Source organism: Aquila chrysaetos, chromosome Z, assembly GCF_900496995.4.
Source record: "Aquila chrysaetos chrysaetos chromosome Z, bAquChr1.4, whole genome shotgun sequence".
In the NCBI taxonomy this organism is placed as follows: domain Eukaryota; kingdom Metazoa; phylum Chordata; class Aves; order Accipitriformes; family Accipitridae; genus Aquila; species Aquila chrysaetos.
This window is the reverse complement of record NC_044030.1, coordinates 49,099,180-49,119,562: the sequence shown is the minus strand read 5'-3', so window position 1 is coordinate 49,119,562 and position 20,383 is coordinate 49,099,180. Positions and strand designations below refer to the sequence as shown.

Genomic DNA, 20,383 nt, shown 5'->3' with positions numbered 1-20,383 from the left:
CTTTTTGGTAGACACTTCACTTGGGAGTTTCTCCAAATCATGGAAGTGATAATGAGGTCTTCTAATTAAATAACTGTTGATTACTTGCTCTACCAAACAATTTGCCTGTGTTGGTACCCCTGCCTCTGAATAACCTCTTATATCAATAGGCCCAGCAGGTTCCAAACTCACCCAAAGTGGTCTCTGCCCATGTTTGGAAGGATCTCCTTTCATACTACCAAGTTTAAGGTAGCAGGAGTACTCTGCATAACAAATACAGCTTCCAAGAGCTGACAGGTATCAGGATGGGTAGATGAAAGAGGAATCTATAGGGGTATTTCATACCTATATGGCATGTATCCCTGTGAGGCTGTGCACCCTTCTCTGCTCAGAAAGCAGCCAAGGCTATTGAAACTCAGTCTCTCTGGGCTAGCCTTCACTTTGCTCATTTCCTTTGCTATGTTTATGTCCTCACAGCAGGAAGAAAACTGAAACTAGCTGAAAAGCGTACTTTGGTTCACTTTGAAGACTTTCATGCATAGAGCAGACAGGAAGGGTGCAAGTGAACATAGTGAGCAATTTGGGACGGGGAACAAAGGAACAAGAGAAAAACAGGCAAGAAAGGGAGAAACTCAGCAAGAGATTGTGCACAGTTGAACTGGGAGGACTGGGAAGCAACAGTGGATGAAGAGCAAGGGAGCCAAAGTAGAAGGGAATACAAGGATAGGAAAGGCCTTCTGCTTTGGTCTATTAAAAAACAGGCATTCAGTCCATTAACTTTGAATAGTCAAAAGGATACTCAGGAGAGGGGAAAAAATAAATTTTAAAAGTCAATAAACAGCTAGTAGTATAAAGTTATGTTGTAGGGCAGAGAGCAAAGAAAACAAACTTGACTTTTATCCCTGGGACAATACAAGTATTTTTGTCCCAACATACAGAAAGGTCAGTTCACTGTGAAGCACAGATACATACATTTATCTCACAGAAAGGGCTTGAGGTATTTGGTCCTGCCCTATTTGCCTGTTGTCAGGCAACTACTACCTATACAACACAAAATGGCATCAATGCATGGTCAAGATCAAGAAGACACATCGAAACAAACCAACCAGCCAAACCCAAAGTGCAGTAGAGCTTAGCTGCAGACGCAACCATTGTAACTTGCTCCTGTGCCTGGAGGAAAGCTTCAGGAGATGTATCCGCAAAGGACCACTGGAGGGGGCCTGTGCAAACAATCCAGAACTGGCTCGTGCCAGTGACCCTGTTACGGGTCAGCAGCTCTCAGCAGCTTGCTGAAGTAAATCATCTTTGCTTTTATCAAGCTACTATGAAAAGAAAGGATTGCCCTGCCTTGGCTTCATCACTTTCAGATATTTACCACGAACTATTATTAGGTGGACCACAAAGTACAGACAGAAATTTATCCTTCACATGCAGTGAAAAATTATACATATATCTATAGACACACACACATACATCCACACTTCTTTTCATATTTTCCTCTGCTACTTGGTACCAACCTGCAGCTGGTGTACCTGTGTGAGATGTGATTTTTATTACCCTTAACTGTGCACATCAGTGCATAACATTGTGATCCCAAACTCTGAAACAGGATTTTTAGTTATACCGCATGACAAGCTGAGTGCTGTTAGGAAAAAGAGTTGGAGTTTTAGACAGCCAAAACAGAGAAAAATCAGTCCTACACACCTCTCTCAAAAAGTCTGGAGTCTTTATTAACTCTTCACACCTCTACTAACTATCAACCCTCCTAATCTTCTTTCAGTAGGCATCTGAGCACCACTGGCTTGAAGACAACCACTTTATATCCTTTTCTGCTGTCATTTCTTTAATTAAGGAAAAAAAAAAAAACCCAAAACAAAACACCACCATATATATGCACCTTTTAGCCACTGCATAGGTTGATGCATCTCTGTGAGGAATACATCAAGCACAGCAATATTTGTAAATGGATCCATCTAAACTATTACCTGTACATGTAATTTTGGCTAAACCAAAAGCAATCATACAAAGAATTCTGGTACCAAGAAATCAGAGCAAAAGAAGATAATGTTTAAGCTCTACAGCTTAATAACCAGATGAAACCTTTACAAAAGCAAACAAATATACTGAAGAATTCAGCAAGATACTAAACACTACTTTGACTTTTTGCAGTATATGCTGTCAATATTGGGAAACATCCTCCTGCACTGTTATTTCAAATATATTGATCTTTTAGTAGCAGGTGTTGGTAAAGCATATTTTAAAACCTTGTCAAGCAACTAAGGTTGCATTACTGTCCATATTTGTGATGAGCCTCCAAATGGTGTTTTACCATGCAAACCAGACAGAATTGGAAGGCTAGGTGCACACTGTTCTGTAGCAGAAAGTAACATTTGCATCCAGAAGAGTTTTTGCTTGCATATTCTCTGTGGGGGATAATTTGATGGTTACAAAAGGAACCTTTGAGCTAAAGGAAGCAAAGGAGCAAGATGTGAACCTGTACTTAGTTTGCAAAAGTTCTGTGTTGCACTGTTCTTGCGAAGTGAACAAAGACACGTGTTTCAGCTCCTTTCCTACCTCCATTACCAGAGGCCGAAATTAGCCTCACAGGGATGAGAAGTACAATCACAATACACCAGAAAAGGCTCAAATGAGTGAAGCTACTTCTGCAAGTGAAGTTACTTCTGCAACATGGTTTTTCGTAACAGAGAGCCTTTACCACAGACATCGAGGCTTCACATGCCCTTTCTTTTCCTCTGTCATTACACCATGCAAAATAGATCACAGATTAAAGACAACAGAGAATGTAAAGGTTGCATGCATAGTATTTTTCTTCTTCTAAGTCACATACAAGTTTAACTATAGGCCCTGAGATGGAAATACAGGATATCACTGCTGTGATTTACCTGCATTTACATCTCATGGCCAACAAATAGCATTCATGTGTGAATTTTAGTATGGCAGTTTATAACTACAGAAGGAACCCACCTTTTGTATTTTTGCACAGACCTCAGTCATATGGTATCTGTTGCAAGGCCCAAACACGAAGCACCGCACTCAACCTGCAGTGCTTGAGGCCTCTGTTCCTTGTCCCACAGAAGAGGAGACACCATGCAGAAGCCTGAATTTTTCTCACAGTGCCTCATCCTGGACACAACGACCTAATTCCTAGATACAAATACGTCATTGATCAGGTTTGTTCCTTCATGTGCTCATTGAAATTGTTAAAAGGTGATTTTTCAGAGTGCTATTTCCTATTCAACATCGGGACTATCTTGTAATTTCAACTGATCCACATTCCTGCTAGACAATTTCTAGCTTAATCTCCAAATTCCACAACTAAACTATATTAATACTCTCAGGGTAACTTGAAACACATTTGTTTATCCCATTTTGCAGTTTGTTGTTATATAATTCTTATGAGGAAAACACGTATTTGATAATAAGGGAAAAAATACAGCATGATTTTTTCCCCCACTCCCAACACTCTGTGTCAAATGAAATTCATTAATATTTTGAACATGAAGACAGTCCATAAATACATTCTGAGTAGGCTTTTTGCAGAACACACCATTTTATCAGTGTTAAATTTGAGATATGAGTCCAAGAACTGCCTTTGCAGCTCACTAAATCATCATTTGACTGTATGCTCCAGTACATGTAATCCTATATAAGCAAGCTTCATCACTATATACTTACACTCTAACCTTGTCACTGCACACTTTTCCCAACAGTTTCTTCCTATCACTTGTCACCATGCATCATTATTTCCATGGGCCTGTAATATTTGCAAAAATGCAATGATAATGTCAAGACTGACTAAGGGAATGACAAACAGTCCGCATCCAGTCCCTTGAGGTGTTTTTCTGGTCAACATTTATAAAATAATTAGGAACAATTTAAGTATCACAAGAGGTGGCTCAAAAATAAGAGAAGCAATATTGTTTCTGAAGAAACATATCTTCCTTAGTTCCTGCATCACTATGGCCTTAGTAAAATTACTGCAATGCTCAGCTGCTTGCAGAACCAGGCCCTGTTTAAAAAAAAGTAAGTGGAAGTACCTATGTCACAAACTGAACAAAACCCTCACCTTTACTGCAATAGCTGCAGAAATATCCACATAGAATAGGAACAGCAAAACTAATCCTAAAGAAACAATGAATATGAAACCACCCCATCCTGAAAGTCCACAGTTCAGAGTGATCTAAAAGGGAAACTACTTGAATGTTTTTATTAGTTGTAAGTACAAAGACAGGCTTAAACATGAAATTTCCCTTTAATGAGAAATTCTCACACACTACGCCATCAACAGTTGCATCTTCAGATAAGAAACAGGTCCACCTCTTACGGGAAAACAGTCTATATTTTAGTTAGATAGCCAAGAACCTGGAGCCCACAGGACAAAACAATATGTCTAATCATAGAAGTAGAGAGTCTCTGACATCCTTATCTCCTTTGCAGAAGCATGTCCTAACACTCCTGCCACTTTCCTTATTCCTCACCTCCAGAAATTGGAAATTATGTACAAGCCACATTACTGCAAGGATCAGCTGTATTTTAAAAGTGTTATTATTGTTGCTATCGCCTGTTTTGATTTTGCTTTGGAAGAAATTGGACTGCCAAAATTAGGGCACATTCTGAACAACCCAGAATCATTGAATTCACGGCAGGCAGCTGATTTAACTACCCTGTTCTGCACCGGGACTTTAGCAGAATTGTGGTTTCATTCCTTCAGACTATTCCTTCAGACTCTTGTAAACATTTGTATAATATGGAACAGCTTCAAAAATAATATCAGAAACCTTCCCCCCGCCATGTGTGTTTGTTAACTCTGTTGGTATGTTTGAGAACAACTGCCTTACAGTTTTATCCTCTTATTCTGATTTTTCAGATACCCATTTCTGCTTCCTCAATTGTTAAGATATGAGTTTCAGCTGGGTTACCACTTATCATGCCATAGATGAGAGCAGCAATGAAGACAGCAGCACACTACCTTTCAAGTTTGGCTATTTATGTTAATGCATTATATTTTTCGAGCAGAAAAATCTTGCCACCTCTACAGGGTGCAATTTATCTGTTTTCCCATTTCAAGGAATTTTGTAATACTCATGAACTTAAAATCAATCCAAAAAAAGTGAGACAGGTAGTTGAAGATTGCTTCACTGTTCAACCAACGTCCTTGTTTCTAACATCTATTTGATGGGGCATTAAGCATCAGCAACTAGAATTTTAGGAGATGCTGCTACATCCCTGTACTCTCCAGAGAAACCAAGCCACTTAGATTGTATTTCGAAACACACTTTGCTAACCACGTATATTCAATCTGATTTTATTTGAACATACTTATATCAAAGTAACTGCATATCCTGGGGAACAGGTCATCAGTCACCCTTTAAAATGGGGATTTTAAGATTCATTTAGATTTAGATTCATTTAAGATTCACTTAGAACTTGGAATGAGCTGTAATAAAAATATTTACATGAGTTTTGTTCCAGTCACAAAGAAGGGATGGTTACAGCAAGTTTATGGCACTGAAAAAATGTTTACATTCACAAAAAGGAGTGAGAGGGGCATTGACATGATTAGAAGTGTTCTGGGAGAATCAAGCCTAAACATAAAGAAAAAGTAGTTCTTGAGTTCCCTTTACAACAAAAAGCACTATGATACCATGTAGTAGCTAATTATAGGCTACCTAGAACAAGAGTAGAACATTTACATGTCATCAAATGTAATTTCATTAAAAGAAAAGAAAGATGTCAAGTTTGAAGTTGTGAACTTTCCACAGGCTTCTGTTATTTTTCATTCCATAATATATTGCTTTGTTGGTAAATGCACATCTCAGTTTTGTTTCATTAGTTATTAAGAACACAGTAAAATAGTATCAGTTCAGTGTCTTCTAGTCTGAAAAAATTCAGACCTCATGATTCTTTGTAAAAGTTACTTTTATTATATATTTACATATACATAAATAAAACTAGCATTAATTCTCATATATATACTGCCCCTCTTCTCCCCCAATTTAGGGCATAAACAGTGAAAAGTCCAATGTATTTCACATTTAACACAGGAGCCAGGCTATAGAGATCTTTGTAAATGTCATCTCAAACAAGTATATTATGCAAATCCAAGAGACTAAGGAAAACACAAAGAAAAACACAAGACAGGAGAGATAGGTCCATCACTCCAGAAGATCACCTTGCTAGATAAAGAGCAGGCAGGTGACTTAGGGATGCATCCTGCTATGGTGCAGAAGAGCCAGAGAAAAAAACTCAAGGCTTAAACATCAGTGTTTGCCAGCACCTGCGATACAGCTTGCCCACTTTGCTTCATAGCTAAGAACAACCAAAAAGAGAATGCTTATTGGTTTCATGCCTGCACAGCAAAGATCTATTAATGCTTCAACAGTGTGACTTGAAAGAGTATTTTTCAATTCTAGTGTCTGAATTGCACAAATATGTAAGAATTCTAACTTGTTAACAAGAAGCTCTCTGGAGTTACAACTTCAAGGGGGCCCTATGCACCTTATAAAACATCTTCTAGATTTCCTTGTAGCACTGGGACAAGTAGCAAGAGACAGAGTCACCCATGTGGATGACAGTACAGACACCTATAGCCTAAGCAACCTGTGAAGTTTCCACATTCAAAACTAGGAAATCACGCAAGATGTGTTCAAGTTCTTATAGGGTCAAAATTAAGACCTGGGTGGAGGGGGGAGGGGAAAACCTCCTTAATCATTCCTACATTTTCAAAGAAAGTGTGGCTTGAAATTACCTCCTTGGCAGCCCTTTTTCCCCTCCATAATGTAATTCAAGCCAGAAAAAACTATACTGTAAGTATTCACAAACTTACTGTCATCACTTCCTTCTTACTAGAAACAAATTTCAATTTAAGAACTTTGCTATTTAGAGCAGACTTTCAAAAACATAGGAAAAGAGCATATGCTTCTCATCTCTGTAAAAGCAAGTATTTAAGCCATAGGTAGGCAAAATAGCCTGAAAGGAAATACACAAAGTGTAAACCCTACGTGAGTCCAGAAGGCTCTTCTGAAGTAAGCTGAAGAATGTTTTTATACATGCATATACAATTTATATACATATATATATTACATATACTGTCTACATTATATATTACATATTATACAATTTTGTTATATTATGAAGATGTTATACATACGTATACAGTACACACACAGATAAAGGGTTATAAAATACAATTTGTTGCTAACATGCAGTGACAAATGCAAAATATCCTCAACAGAACATAACATCAGAACTGTGAAATGGGAAAGTAATTTGTTCCCATATAACTCTCTTACGCTAAAAAAGATGGATTTTTACTGAAAAGTATTATCTAAAATGTTAGGAAACTAACATTTTTTTACTACATAATGAAGATACATTCTTACATATGAGAAGATATGTTCTAACAATATCTGAAATACAATGACTATCAGAGCAAATACATGATTATATTTATTAAAATCATTGCATAATATGAATTATGAATCAGTGAATAACAGGTTGCCTCTCCAATGCTATAGCTGATGTTGGAAGTTTCTGACTTTTCATAAAAAGGAATTGGGTTTAACTTAGTCTTACACTGTATTCAAAATCATTTGCAATTTTACTGTGTGGCACTGCAACACAGTATTGGATCTGAGTAACTCCTGGCTTTCAAATCTCTGTATCTTTATCGCAGCAACTAAACAGACAAATTACTTTGTGTTGCATGTGTATAAGGCCTTGTTTAGCTGAACTTACTGTCGATTAACGGCATTCTTAGGCCGTATTGCTGAACAAAAGAAAAAATTCCTTGTCGATAGGAGGCACAGCAGCTCCAGTGCCAACCACTTTTCATGGACCAAGTCCAAATCAATCCAATTCTAGCTGAGCAGGAATGGGAATTTCTCTTCCCAGTGAAACTCAGATACCTGGGGATACAGTTTGCCCCTGTATACAGATTTTTAAAGAAGACCTTATTAATCATCTTTGGTGCTAACTCAGCAGAATGCAACACAGTGGAGATTATTTTATCTCACACTTAGCATTCCCAGGCTACCTAGAGCAATAGTCCTTGCACATTGGCTTTTGCTACTGTTATCACCCACATTGTTACCTGCTATCAGTGCAACAAAGTTAAAACTGGAACAAATGGTATTTTTCTCCCTCTACGTTTAATAGCCATTGCACGCATCTGAAATGATAGTTCACTGTCTGAGGGTTTAGTCCACTGAAATGTTTGCTTTCACTGCAGTGAGCCCTATTCTCTTAAGATAATGTAAATGAAGTGATGGAAGGATAAAGAATGACCTTATAACTTCCCAACATCACTGCTGGCTTTGCTAATTATTCAGTGAATGCCAGGTCTGATTCTCAGTTACACACATAAAATACTATGGGTCAACAGAACATGTATGGCAGAGTAGAATATATTCCAATTCTTTATAGGCACAAATACAAAGTAACCTAATAGAATATATGGCATGAAATATATTGTCAAGGTCCATTAAATAACACAGATGCTTCACAGTGTCAAATCTGACTCTGTGTGCTGCTGGAGTTTCTTAGAAACCCTGCAGCACAAGGAGGTTCACAGCCTGCATTTGCTTACCATGCATACAGACAGGTAACAGGCAGAGCACACCGCTGTACTACGATACAGTGACAAAACACAGGAAACACACAACATGGACAGCGGCCCTCATTGTTACCCTTTCTTATAGTCAGTACACTGTATTTCTTCTTTTTTCAGTTAGCCCTTAAAAGTACAGCTCTTACAACTTTTTTGTTTAGTCCTTAAGAGTCTCTCACACAAAGGGCTCAACCTTTGCATCCCTCACTTCTGCCAGAAGAAACTGCAGGGGCTCAACAGTTCTCATGGGGTGAGCCTGGATTTTATCCTCATATCCCAGGTTTTAAGTGACAGCTTGTTGCAGAGTATTGAGTTGAACTTGACAATCTAAGTGAAAGTTTTAATAATAAGCAAAATCTTATTTAGCCTAGGCCTTATATACTGAACTTCATGAAATATTTTTACGTTCAGTGCCTTATAGAACAAGTCTACACAACCAGAACCAAGGGTACAAGAACCAGCCGCAGCTTGCTGAACTACTCACTTCCACATACCAGCTAGCTTTAATTCTTCAATAAAATGCAAAGTTGCATCAGGTGTGCTCTATAAAATTTGTGTTTTTAACTTTACATTTAATTTTAATGGCAAAGACACAGTATCCAGCAAACCTCATAGAAGTTATAAGAAAACCATCAAAGAATTTTATTTCTCCCTCATCCAAGTTTGCAACCTGCAAACCCCACCCTCCAGTATATTACTGACTTTGTAGATACATACTATATAGTATTTCTCGGAGTTTGCAAAGCCCTTTCTAAATATCATTTACAGTTGATAGAATTGGTGTTTATACTGAATATTTCTGAGGTCCCACAGAAAGACTCTGACCCTCCATCTCCCTGTGTCAAGAGCTGCTTCTTGTTTCAATTAGCAGAAGTACCACCAAAACACCCAAGTGAAAAATTGTTTGCTCCCAACCTTTTCAGCCTCAGCTTTGCTGCCTCTAAATCTAACAGTCCCCACTGTTTCAAATGTATTCTGCATAAAAACATGTGATACACAATACTAAATGAGCATGGCAAGCAAACATTGAAGTATTTAATGTGGTTGCTACTGCAACAAAGTTTTAACCCAAGCAGTCACTAAATTCCAGTCAGAGGTGCATCACTAACATCCCTTAGAGATTATTGCAAATGGGAAAATTAAGTCTTTTTTCACTATGCCTACTTACTTACCCCCTCAAACTACTTCATAAAAACATGCATATTTCTAGCAGTTTTCATATAATTTGTGATGCTTTAGCACAATATTACAGTGTTGCAAACACTGAGAAAAAGTTTACATTTCAACAAACGAGTTAAAATCCTGAAAGAAACTTACCATCCCTGTAATTAGACCTTAACTTTCAAGTTAAATTCTTTCTGCTTTGAAGATCTATGTAAAAATGAAGACATTGCTCAATAGCAGCCAACAAAAATCTCCTAAGGCACCTTTTGTTTTTAACCCAACTTTTATGAGCCACACTTCTCATCATGCACTTTAGCATCATTTGCAGGTATAGCACAGCAAAACGAAATTCTTCTACTAATGTCATGCTGTGACCAAAAAAAACCCAAACCCAAGCAAACCACTTATAAATTACTTCCTACCACAGCCTGTCATTACACATCTAGCTTCAGCTGAAGGCATCTGAAATTGCCACTGGCATTTTAACCTCCAGTTTATCCATTCCAAACGGACAATGTACTCATGTGCTTCCATATTTGCTATAGCTAATGATGCTATCCTGATATCGCACATTAAATCAGGCATATACCAGACATTGAAAAGATAGATCAGGCTTGCATGGACAAATAAATTAGCAGATTGAGGGAATTTCAGATCATATTTGTTAGCTGCATAAATTCAACTCAAAGTTCTATACTAACTGTGTGAACAACATATGAATAGACCAGATAATTTCAGGTTAAAACAATCTGAAAATGATGATTTTAGATTTAAGCTCTTCCTTGGCCCCTCCCAACCAAGGGGAAATCCCCTTGAGTTTTGCAAAGAGCTATGAAGTGCTTGACACTACTGTCCCCCACTGACTTCAAGGCTTCTCTGATCACAAAGTCAGCCCAGCACAGGGATGCAGTCAGAAATACGTAAGATTCAGCTCAAGTAATCAGTGCAATAATGACATATATGGAAAAAGTTTTGAAGATATTTTATCATAATTGCTGTGGTGTGTATTTTCTGAAATAAACCACTCCAGTGTTTTGGTAGCCTCCCTCAGGGTGAGGAAAAAAAAAATACATCAGTCCACAGTATCTCCCTTTTGAAAGACAAATGTACAATCAAAGTTAGATTATGACCTAGCAATATATGTTATTATTTAAAATAACAAAGTTAAGCAACTTAGCTTCCAGTACACCGTTAGTACAGATGCTTTTTTTTTATTACTACAATTCTCATCAAACACCTTAATTCAATAAAAAGATGTTTGTTCATTAGCCATTTTTTTTTCAAACACAACTTTTAATTACTCAAACACAATCTGATGCAAGAAGAATGAAACATGCAAAGCTACGCTTTGTTGTATAATATCACATCATGACCAAAGAGATTAGGCAGTCCCTCAAACACAGGTGACTTTCACAATTCCTTTATAAGTTAAACATAGATCCAAACCAGCCAAAGATTATGTACGTGCATCAGTTCTTTATGGTAATACATTACGTGTACCCCAGATGCACATCTCCTCGCTATCAGTCATCTGCATCAACACTGCACTGATGTCTCCCCTCTGCCAGCTGTGTCCAGGGGTACATCTGGCCATACCATTGTGCCACAAGGCTGATTTAGGGCACCAGCAAGGCTGCCATTGGGAAGACTCCTAGTAAGGGCCAGAGTGGTCTTTGCCCACATAAAAGAAATGTGGGCAAGTATGGAAAAGCTGTTGCCAGATAGAAGCCCTGTTGCGTCAGGGCACACAGCTACCCCTAGCAGGGGCCTCCCCTGCTCACCCAAAGAATACCCAGACTTGGATCTCACCACTTCAGCTCCTACATTCGTCAGAGGGAGCAGCTGTGGATGAGAAGCCTGTGCAGCAAACTAACAAAGGGAACACAAACAGTGGCACCACAGGAAAGGGTCTTGATTAGGTTTCAACATTCTGTGGTCATAGATCATCACCTCATACTGAACTTGGAACCTGGATTCAAGTGGTGAGATGCAAAGGGCAATTCTGACTTACAGGTAGTCTCTGCAGTGTGTATGCACAAACTGGGAGGAATCAAGGCAAGTGCTAAAGGTAACTGCACTTAGTAATTGTGCAGATGTTCATGGCTGCTTACTAGTTAATGACTAGCATCCACATAAGGTCAAACAGCTGTTAAAAAATTACCATTCTTACATCACAGGTAAATAAATTCAAGCACCAAAAAATGAGGTAGGATACTCCTATGATGCACAACTGCTTTGGGCCTGCACCAAAGTCACAGTCGGATCACAAATGCACTTAAACTACAGTGATCTTTCTTGAGCAGGTTCAAAGATGAGTTCTGCAGTACACAACCACTGTAGGGATCCTTACACAACTTTTCCTGTGGACAAACTAAGGTAAAGATGGTACTGCTCTCTGACAGTCAGCTTGACATGTCAATCTTCGTCTGCGTTTTCCACCCTGTAGAGTTCCTGTCACCTCTGTGACATAAAGCACATGAAGCAGAAAGAAGCTGGGTAGGTTCAGACATTGAAAAGACTTGTCAAAATAAATTCAGAGGTCAGTAACATACAAGACATGCGCTGTTTGGGCTTTGGTATAATGGAGTTCAAATCCCAAAGAAATCCAAATAAATCTAGAAACTGGAGCCCCCAGAGACAGATCAGACCATGGCTCTTTTTTTACTTTCTAAACAACATTTCTAACTATTCATATAGTAAGAAAATACTGTTAATGTACATTGCTGAAACACAGAAATAACAATTTCCTTCCTTGGTGTTGCAAGGTACATTCATCTTACAACACAATCAGCCTTCCCACAGCAAGCACAGTATCTTGTAATATTAGTAGTGAGACAAGAGTGTGTTACAGACCCCCCTTTATAACCAAGCCTACACAGAAAAGGAAAAAAGTGAGAGTACTAATTAGCAATGGAATAATTAGTTTAATGACTTCCTGGAATGCTATGGGAAAGAGGAATTTAACTGATCAGTTCAGCTGCTAACAGAAGTCAATAATCCCAATTTGAGAACCAGTAACTCTGAAGAGTGGTTCCAAATGTGTTTCTTCTTTTACCCTGAAGCTTTGTATGCTCGCTCTTGGCTAATTACAGCACAAGAGGCAGGCTTGTGCTCACATAATACTAACCAGTCTGCTGAGGTAAGGAGACATAAATGAGGGAAACACTGCCTTCATTGCAGGCTGTATAGGCTGTAGGTGACTCAATGTATTCATTTGCCACTCAAAACCTCTGGTTTTGGTCCTCTGCTACAAACACCTAGTCAAATAACATAGACAGTCCTAGGTGGGGTCTATCTGTCTGCATTAACACTTCAGACTCCAACGTAATTTTATGCAAAGCACAAGACAAAAGTCACACCTAGGTATACACCAACACACAACAGAAACTGGTATGTTGCCTAGCACAATAGTAACCTAAAGAAAGAGAAGCAACCTTGTAAACCCTAAACATAGGCACGCGACAGCTTTAAAAAATATCCAGTCTAGCCAGGCACTGGTATGTTTCTTGGCTATTTTGCATGAGAACACCACAGTACACTGAATCTGCTGTTAATTTTAGGCACTTCTAATATCTCATACTTGAATTCCATTATTTGCACACCAAGCAATAATATTCTATCTGTGTATTTCTGCCTAGAAATCGGATGATAAACTGCCTCTTTGACAATGTCATCTCTGCTTTCTGCATATGCTAAGAATCACCATATGGACATGACTGAAGATTAAAGCAGTGCCAGCAGCAGCACCACATCTCTGTATGGGATCACCACCACACATTTCAGCATAAGCCTAAGAATCAGAGAAAAAGTGAAAGACTATGATCCTTACTCATCCACATTACCAGTAGTTTCAAACTTTTTCTAGTGTAAAGACCAGCAAAGCCTCGAAGCAAAGTAAGGTTCCAATTTAGATTTCTGTTGCCATTCAGAATACATAATAGGGTTCTTTCCATTTGCAATACTTTAGTGTCCTACTATAGTGATCTGTGAATAGCTGGCAAAAGGTTTATAGCATAAACAAAACCTGGTAACATGAAATGTACAAGTATCATTATTTAAGGAGATGACTTGTTACATCATCATGGTTGTATTAAAAACAAAACCAGGAGCTGTGGACTCCCATGAAAAGGTTTTCTGTTTCCTAGCCAAAAACCTTTTCATAATACTTCCTTTGTTTCTGTGTTGAACAAAGTGACTGAACTTGGTGGGAACTCTCTCTTCCCTCCCAGAACCTTCCACTAGCACTCTGAATGTGAAAGCTGTGTTTCCTCAAAGTGTGTGCAACCTAGAGGGGGAAATAAAGGACTGATGTACGAGTCCCTCAAAGGCTTCACTGTGTGCCTGCCTTCATGCACTGCAATATACCTTATACAATTATCCATACTGACTTCCACATGACTCAAAATCAAGCAAAGACACCAGTTTTGGCAGAACCTGGGTACTCAAGTTTGACTTAAGGGTGTGCTCCTCCATGCAAGGTAAGCCACATGTGCTGCCTTATTTCCAGACTACTTATCCAGAGCTCTGAGGGGTCTTACACAAGACCACTCAGAGCCACAGAAATACCACTTTATTCCTCGGCAGCCTGGTGACCGGGAGCTGGGTGGGCTGGGTAAGAGGCAAGCTCCACACCACACACATTGGGACCATCCCCTCTGCTCTCTCAACAGACACACATAAAGCATATCACAAAGAAAAACGGAGGAGATCCTATTTGGCACCTGCAGGTGTGGATCTGCTGATTATGCTTTGCACTATGAAGATGGTAAAGGTGCAGTAATCTTTACCTTGACTCATAAGCCAAAAGACTACACTGCATGGCAACCCCTCTGTCAGCCAAGAAGGTAAATTTTTACCCCTCCAGCCTCAGATAAACCTCTCCTAATATGGTCAGCAGACACACTGGAGAAAAAAGGCTGAAAAGGGTTATTTATCGCCTTAGCAATATTTTTTTAGAACTATGCATACAAAAATATTTATATATTCAAAAAAATAAGTACACAAGCCCTCTCAAATCTGTAAGACATTAGAACAAGAAAAGCACACACTAAAGACAAAGGTCTGTGATAAATCTGACACATTCCTTACTGGACCTCTGAATGTCAAACTTGACACTGAAGCAACCTTAAATAATAAAGTGATCAAAAAAACTTAACTCAGATAGCACTACTGAAAATAAAGTTCAGTGTTCTTACCTGATGGCTTTAGTTCTTTTCCAGAAGTTAAAAAAAAGTCACTGCCCTACTGTTATCAATGATTGGCAGACAAGCAAACTGCATACCACTGCACACACGCACCTTCCTACTGACAAGAAAGCACCAACAAACCATGTAGCACTAACTGCCACATGGTAAACCTGGGCATGATCTCATACAAACACTACATTACTCTTAGGCAAAAAGCCTTGACTCATGACACATTAAAACCAAGACTTCAATTATGTACAAAGGGAAAGAACATCTGCAGAACTTTCAAGGCAGAAAGTTATCTTAGCAGTATCCAGGGAATCCCAGAATCTTTCCATTTAGTTCGATCATCCTCTGAAGAGTTTCACATATAGCTGTAACAGGAAGCCCATGAATTTCTAACCTCCTTTTTATAATCCTACAACTTTACAGCTTGGGTTAGGGAAGGTACGTAACCATGAAGACTGCTATCTTGACCAAAAAGAAACATTTCTTCTAATTGGAGACAGGCAGCAGTGGTGGCTGCAATGGATTTTTACATTACCCAGGCAAAAACTTGGCTGCTCCCCATTTCTCTGGATCTTGAGTACTTAAGATGGTTTACCAACAACTGAGTTTGCTGGGGAAAAAAAGGCAAACAAAGAAAACACATTTCCCAAATTTTGTAAGCCAACAGATTACAAACTGTCCTCCAAATCACTCAGAGACCAGCAGAAACCTTTAGTAAACTAAAAAAAAAAAAAAAAAAAAAAAGACGATCATTTGACACACAGCCTGTGACCCTACTGTTGCCTCAAAAATCATCAGTAATGAGCAAATCACAGTCTGAGAAATGCTATCTCATGCAGTTAATCCTCTTCATGAACTGAAAAAAAATCAACCTTAGATTTGAGGAAGAAATAACAGTTTGTAACGAATCCAAGACAAAATGCTTATTGGCTCTCATGGTCTTCTGGCAAATGGCAGGAGACTTCACAAGAGTTTATGTAACTAAATGGGAGTGCCACTTCAGCACCGGGAAATCTTCCTACACACGCCAGTCTGCAAAAGCAGCAAACTAACACAGGACAGAGGCCAGCACAGGCTACAAACCCCAGTACAGACCTGGAGCTCCCATCAGCTTGCCACCCTTGGTACCTCCCTGCTCCCTCAGATGCTGCTGCTGGGACTAGCTACTGCTGAGACCCGGAGAGTGACAGGCACATCCCTGCTCCAACTAAGCTATCATTTAGCTGCATGGATGTATCCTCTGGCTGACTTGCACTGGTACCCAAGCCAAGAACTTCTTGTGGAAACAAATTCAACAGGAGAAAAAAGCAAATTACTTTCCCATCTAGAGAGGGATGGGAAGTTCTGGGTACAAAAAAGCTCAAGGAGAATCCGGCCCATTCACTCCCTTTGCAGACACAGCTCTGATCACGGGCTCTGCTACGCTATGGCTTGCGGCAACAAGACAAAAAGCCCTGATGGGCACAGAAAGTGAGATTTAGACTATGATGCAGACTGGGGACATGGTGGGGGCAACAGCTGTTGCAACCAAGCAACAGGTTTCTCTCTCTTGACTAGATCAGGAGAGCCAACAGCGATCTTACAAACTTTTCTCAAGAGCAAAAGAAGTGAACAAGTCTCACTCTACTAATTTAAATTCTCTTCCACCTCTCCACTGCCGTTTACACACCTCCACAGCACAGCCGCACAAACGGTCATACCAGCAAACAGCGCCAGTTAAAGAGTCAGTTGAAAAATAGCTGCCCTCCACACCAATTTCTTTTGTTCTTACAAAGTTATTTTTAACTCAGATCAGTTCAGTGATCTGATATTATCACAAAGCCTCACCAACAGTTGTGCAACCACAGTCAAAAAAGTGGCAAACTGCCATACCAGTTGTAGTATTTTTAAGTCAGCTTTGGTGCTGAAGGCAACATCCCATTAAACTGCACTGCTCATCAAGCTATAAACTTAAATGCTAGCAGTTTCCTTCAGTGGAAACGGCACAGCGCTGTTTCTGGAGTTGTGAACAAGATTTAACAACTGCATTTGTAAATTACAGCAATATTTCTACTATTGAATGGTATTCAATTTTTTAAGTATTTGTGTAATCAAACCATCTTTGTATTTGTGTCCACTATACTTAATATAATTCTGATCACAAACTAGCAGCTCTAGTCAAAGGACACCAAGACAGGCTTTCCAATTTCACTTGCCAGAAAACTGCCAACTCAGGAAGTTTGTACAGACGAAATGAACCAAGTGGAACCCAATTCCAGATCCCTGGTACTTTTTTCATAGGATGAGTTTTATGATTCACAGTGAATTGGTCTCTACTAAGAGAGGATAAAAATCCTCTTATTAACACCGGGCTGTGACTTGCAGACATGCACTTCTTACACTCCATTGGATGAATCTTTCAGCCTCTGTGTCTCAGCTCCAGGGTGTGTAATACTGGCGTTCCCTGGCCTCAAAAAGACATTTTAAAAGGTGTATCACTATCCATAGAATTTGAAACACTGCAGTAACATGGATCACATAAAAAACAAAGGGGGGCTGGCTGGGTGGCATGTAGTCATACAAGACATGAATCTCGAGCTAAAAGAGCTAGCAATAAAAGTGAGTACAGTTAATAAAATGGCCATCATCCAGTACCTGCTTTACTAAGATGGAAGCATCTTATGGCTGTGCACATACACAGCACCACACAAAATTTTACAAGTAATTTACTTGACTATGATGCAGACCATAGCCGTGACATACCGAAGAAACTAATGCGAGCTTACTATTACTTTCAGTTTTTTAAAAATCTCCTATTTCAAAATACAAAACACAAGCACATCTGGACAATGGTGAAAATACACAAGGCACTTGCAACACCTACAGCTTCTCCCCACTTTGCTGATCACACTAAAACAGCTAGTTTTACAGCAAGGAGGAAATAACAGTAAAATGGTAGAGCTTGTACCTCACAACAGGCTGATATGGTTTTCTAGTTCACAACTGAAGAATGAAGAGGGAAGGTAAAAGATGGGATTTCCAGCTCACTCAGGGAGGACTTGAAGTTTCTTCCTCACACAGAAGGAGAAAAAGCTCTTTCTGGACTGTACAAACATGAAGAATAAGACAAGATGCATGACCTCGTAATCACAGCAGGAATCTGCAATGACAAATCAGACACTTCATCTATTTAGGGAAAATAAAATTCAGAATATCAGTGGTGTGGGCCCACAACAAGCAGGTACAGTACAAAATGGATTCAAACACAAATTACATCTAGAAGGTGAAGAATGGTCCAAGCATAACTAACACTGGATGGCAGGGAAGGCATGAGGACCCTCTTCCCTCCCAATCCACTGTCAGTAAGACTTCATTTAGAAAAGCATTTCATTGCATTTAACTTGTGCAAAGTTAGCTATTCAGTTCTAAGCAATATGGGGTTTTGAACATTACAACATACACCAAACTGCTCATTTATATGCTTCTAAGTGCACATTTTATTTTGCCTGATTAGTGAAGTTTGCTTTTTAGGTTCCACAGTATATAAATTTCAACTATACCACCATATAATTACAAGCAGTAACCAAAGTAACCACACTGCAACACCACCAAGTACACATTCTGCAATCCTGTAAGACAAACACTGAGGCAGGCTATCAGCAATTGTTAGCACAACACCGTATCCTGCAGGGTGCTGAAAACAGCACAGAAGCTGTGCCAGCTCTTATCTCCCCTTAAAACCAAATGGGAGCTGGAGGCAGAAGGGAAGGCAGCGCCTTACAAACAGCTGCCCAGGTCCTAAGGAAAGGCTGTTGCCAGCTTCTATCCTAAAGTAGCCAAGAACGCCAACACACGTGAAGTGCCTTGGTTACACAGACCATAAACACACAGAGGAGACATTGTACGCATGGAGCTGCAAGAATCAGTAAGCACATTTTCAACACTATATTGATCACAGTAAGCACGTTTTCGACACTATATGGACCACATTATGCAACCCACAGAGAAAGTATTTTTTATAGTTTCTAGCCCATTCTGCTAGTGTCAAGAGTAAAAAAAAAAAAAAATCCCTTCGCTACCTCCAGGCTAGATAAGAAACAAAACTAAAAAAAAAAAAAAAAAAAAACACCACCATTCCACAAACACACGCAATTACAACAAACCACGTAAGCATATGCTTATTTTTAGGCACGTGTTTCAATTCTCCCGCTATCAAGAAGACCTAAATACGTAACTAAAGATTATAAACAGCCCTAACCTAGCACCAACTGAACTCAGTGAAAGAAACCTCCTGCTGTTTTTAACGCTTTAAGGATCAATTCCTAAACTTAGAATGTGATTTTCCACTCACTGGTTTATCTAATTGGGGGAGTGGAAGAATCCAGGAAACAGATGAAATACAGTAAAATAAAAGGAGTGAAGAGGAACATTTTTACAATCATGTTTTATTTTTTCCTCAATATATTAATTACCAGAAACTGACCTCTAAAAACAAAACATTTAAATATTTGTGTTCAATTTTGGGTTTTGTGAATCAGTTTTGAGATGGCTACAAGGCAAAAAAGTACATTAAGGATGGGAGAAAGCATCTGGGTGGAGGAAGAGATGTGAGAAAATTACGAATTATTTATGGGTTTTAGGTTCTGGAACAGTCAGAGTAACAACTACATTAGGCATTCATCAGACTATGTATTCTCTGCTTTGAAGATGAAAGAATTTTGAGAGACCATTTAATGAACTTTATTAAAAAACATCTCTACCATAATAAACCATGGGATAAACATCCTATAAATTTATGTTGAGACATAAAAAACCCAGTGGATGCTACAATATACATTCACTAATTCCCAAACTGCCAATGCTCCTTATGTTAGGTTCATTTTAAGAAGAATTTCTGTGCTCTTAATTTTGATCTGAGCCCTCCTCCACCTTACATTATCCAAATGTTAGCTCAAAACATTTACATAAATACATAACTCTCTGACAAAATAGGAGGAACAAAACCACTGTTTCTTCACCTGAAGCAATATCCTTTTAGAAGCAACGTGAAACAAGTATATTTACATTTCCTTTGGGAGAGCTAACATAACATCCGCACAAAGTTCTCCTAAAGCAACAGCACATACCATAGCTCCGTTGTAAAGAAGCAGCACTAAAAAGAAAAGGTGGGAGGTGGGGGGGGGGGGAGAAAACCCACCACAACCTGTGATCACCTAAGCAGCGTATTGGAAACATTGCTACTTTAGGAAAGCCACTTTATGGTACTAAGAGGCAAGTTTACTACTCAAAAGAGCTGCCCGCTGCCGGAGGCTATTCAGCAAAACCAGCATCTTGGACAGAAAGGTCTCGGTGCAGCCCTGCTCTCTCTCAGGGGCCGCGGCGGCGGCGACAGCAGCAGCCAGCAGTCGCCCTGCGGGGCCCGGCCGGACCTCCACGG

General features: G+C 39.3%; 1 protein-coding gene across 5 annotated transcripts in view; it reads right to left on the bottom strand.

The window, feature by feature from the left end:
• Positions 1 to 20,383, bottom strand: part of PIP5K1B (phosphatidylinositol-4-phosphate 5-kinase type 1 beta) — a 121,068-nt gene that overhangs the window by 99,824 nt on the left and 861 nt on the right. For 2 of the 5 annotated variants that reach the window (XM_030003492.1, XM_030003491.2), the window contains exon 2: positions 17,915 to 18,106. The gene's annotated coding sequence lies outside the window, so the exon portion shown is untranslated. Of the gene's footprint in view, positions 1 to 17,914; positions 18,107 to 20,072; positions 20,097 to 20,383 lie in introns of those variants that run through there. The other 3 variants (XM_030003493.2, XM_041120606.1, XM_030003494.2) reach the window with 3 other exon arrangements.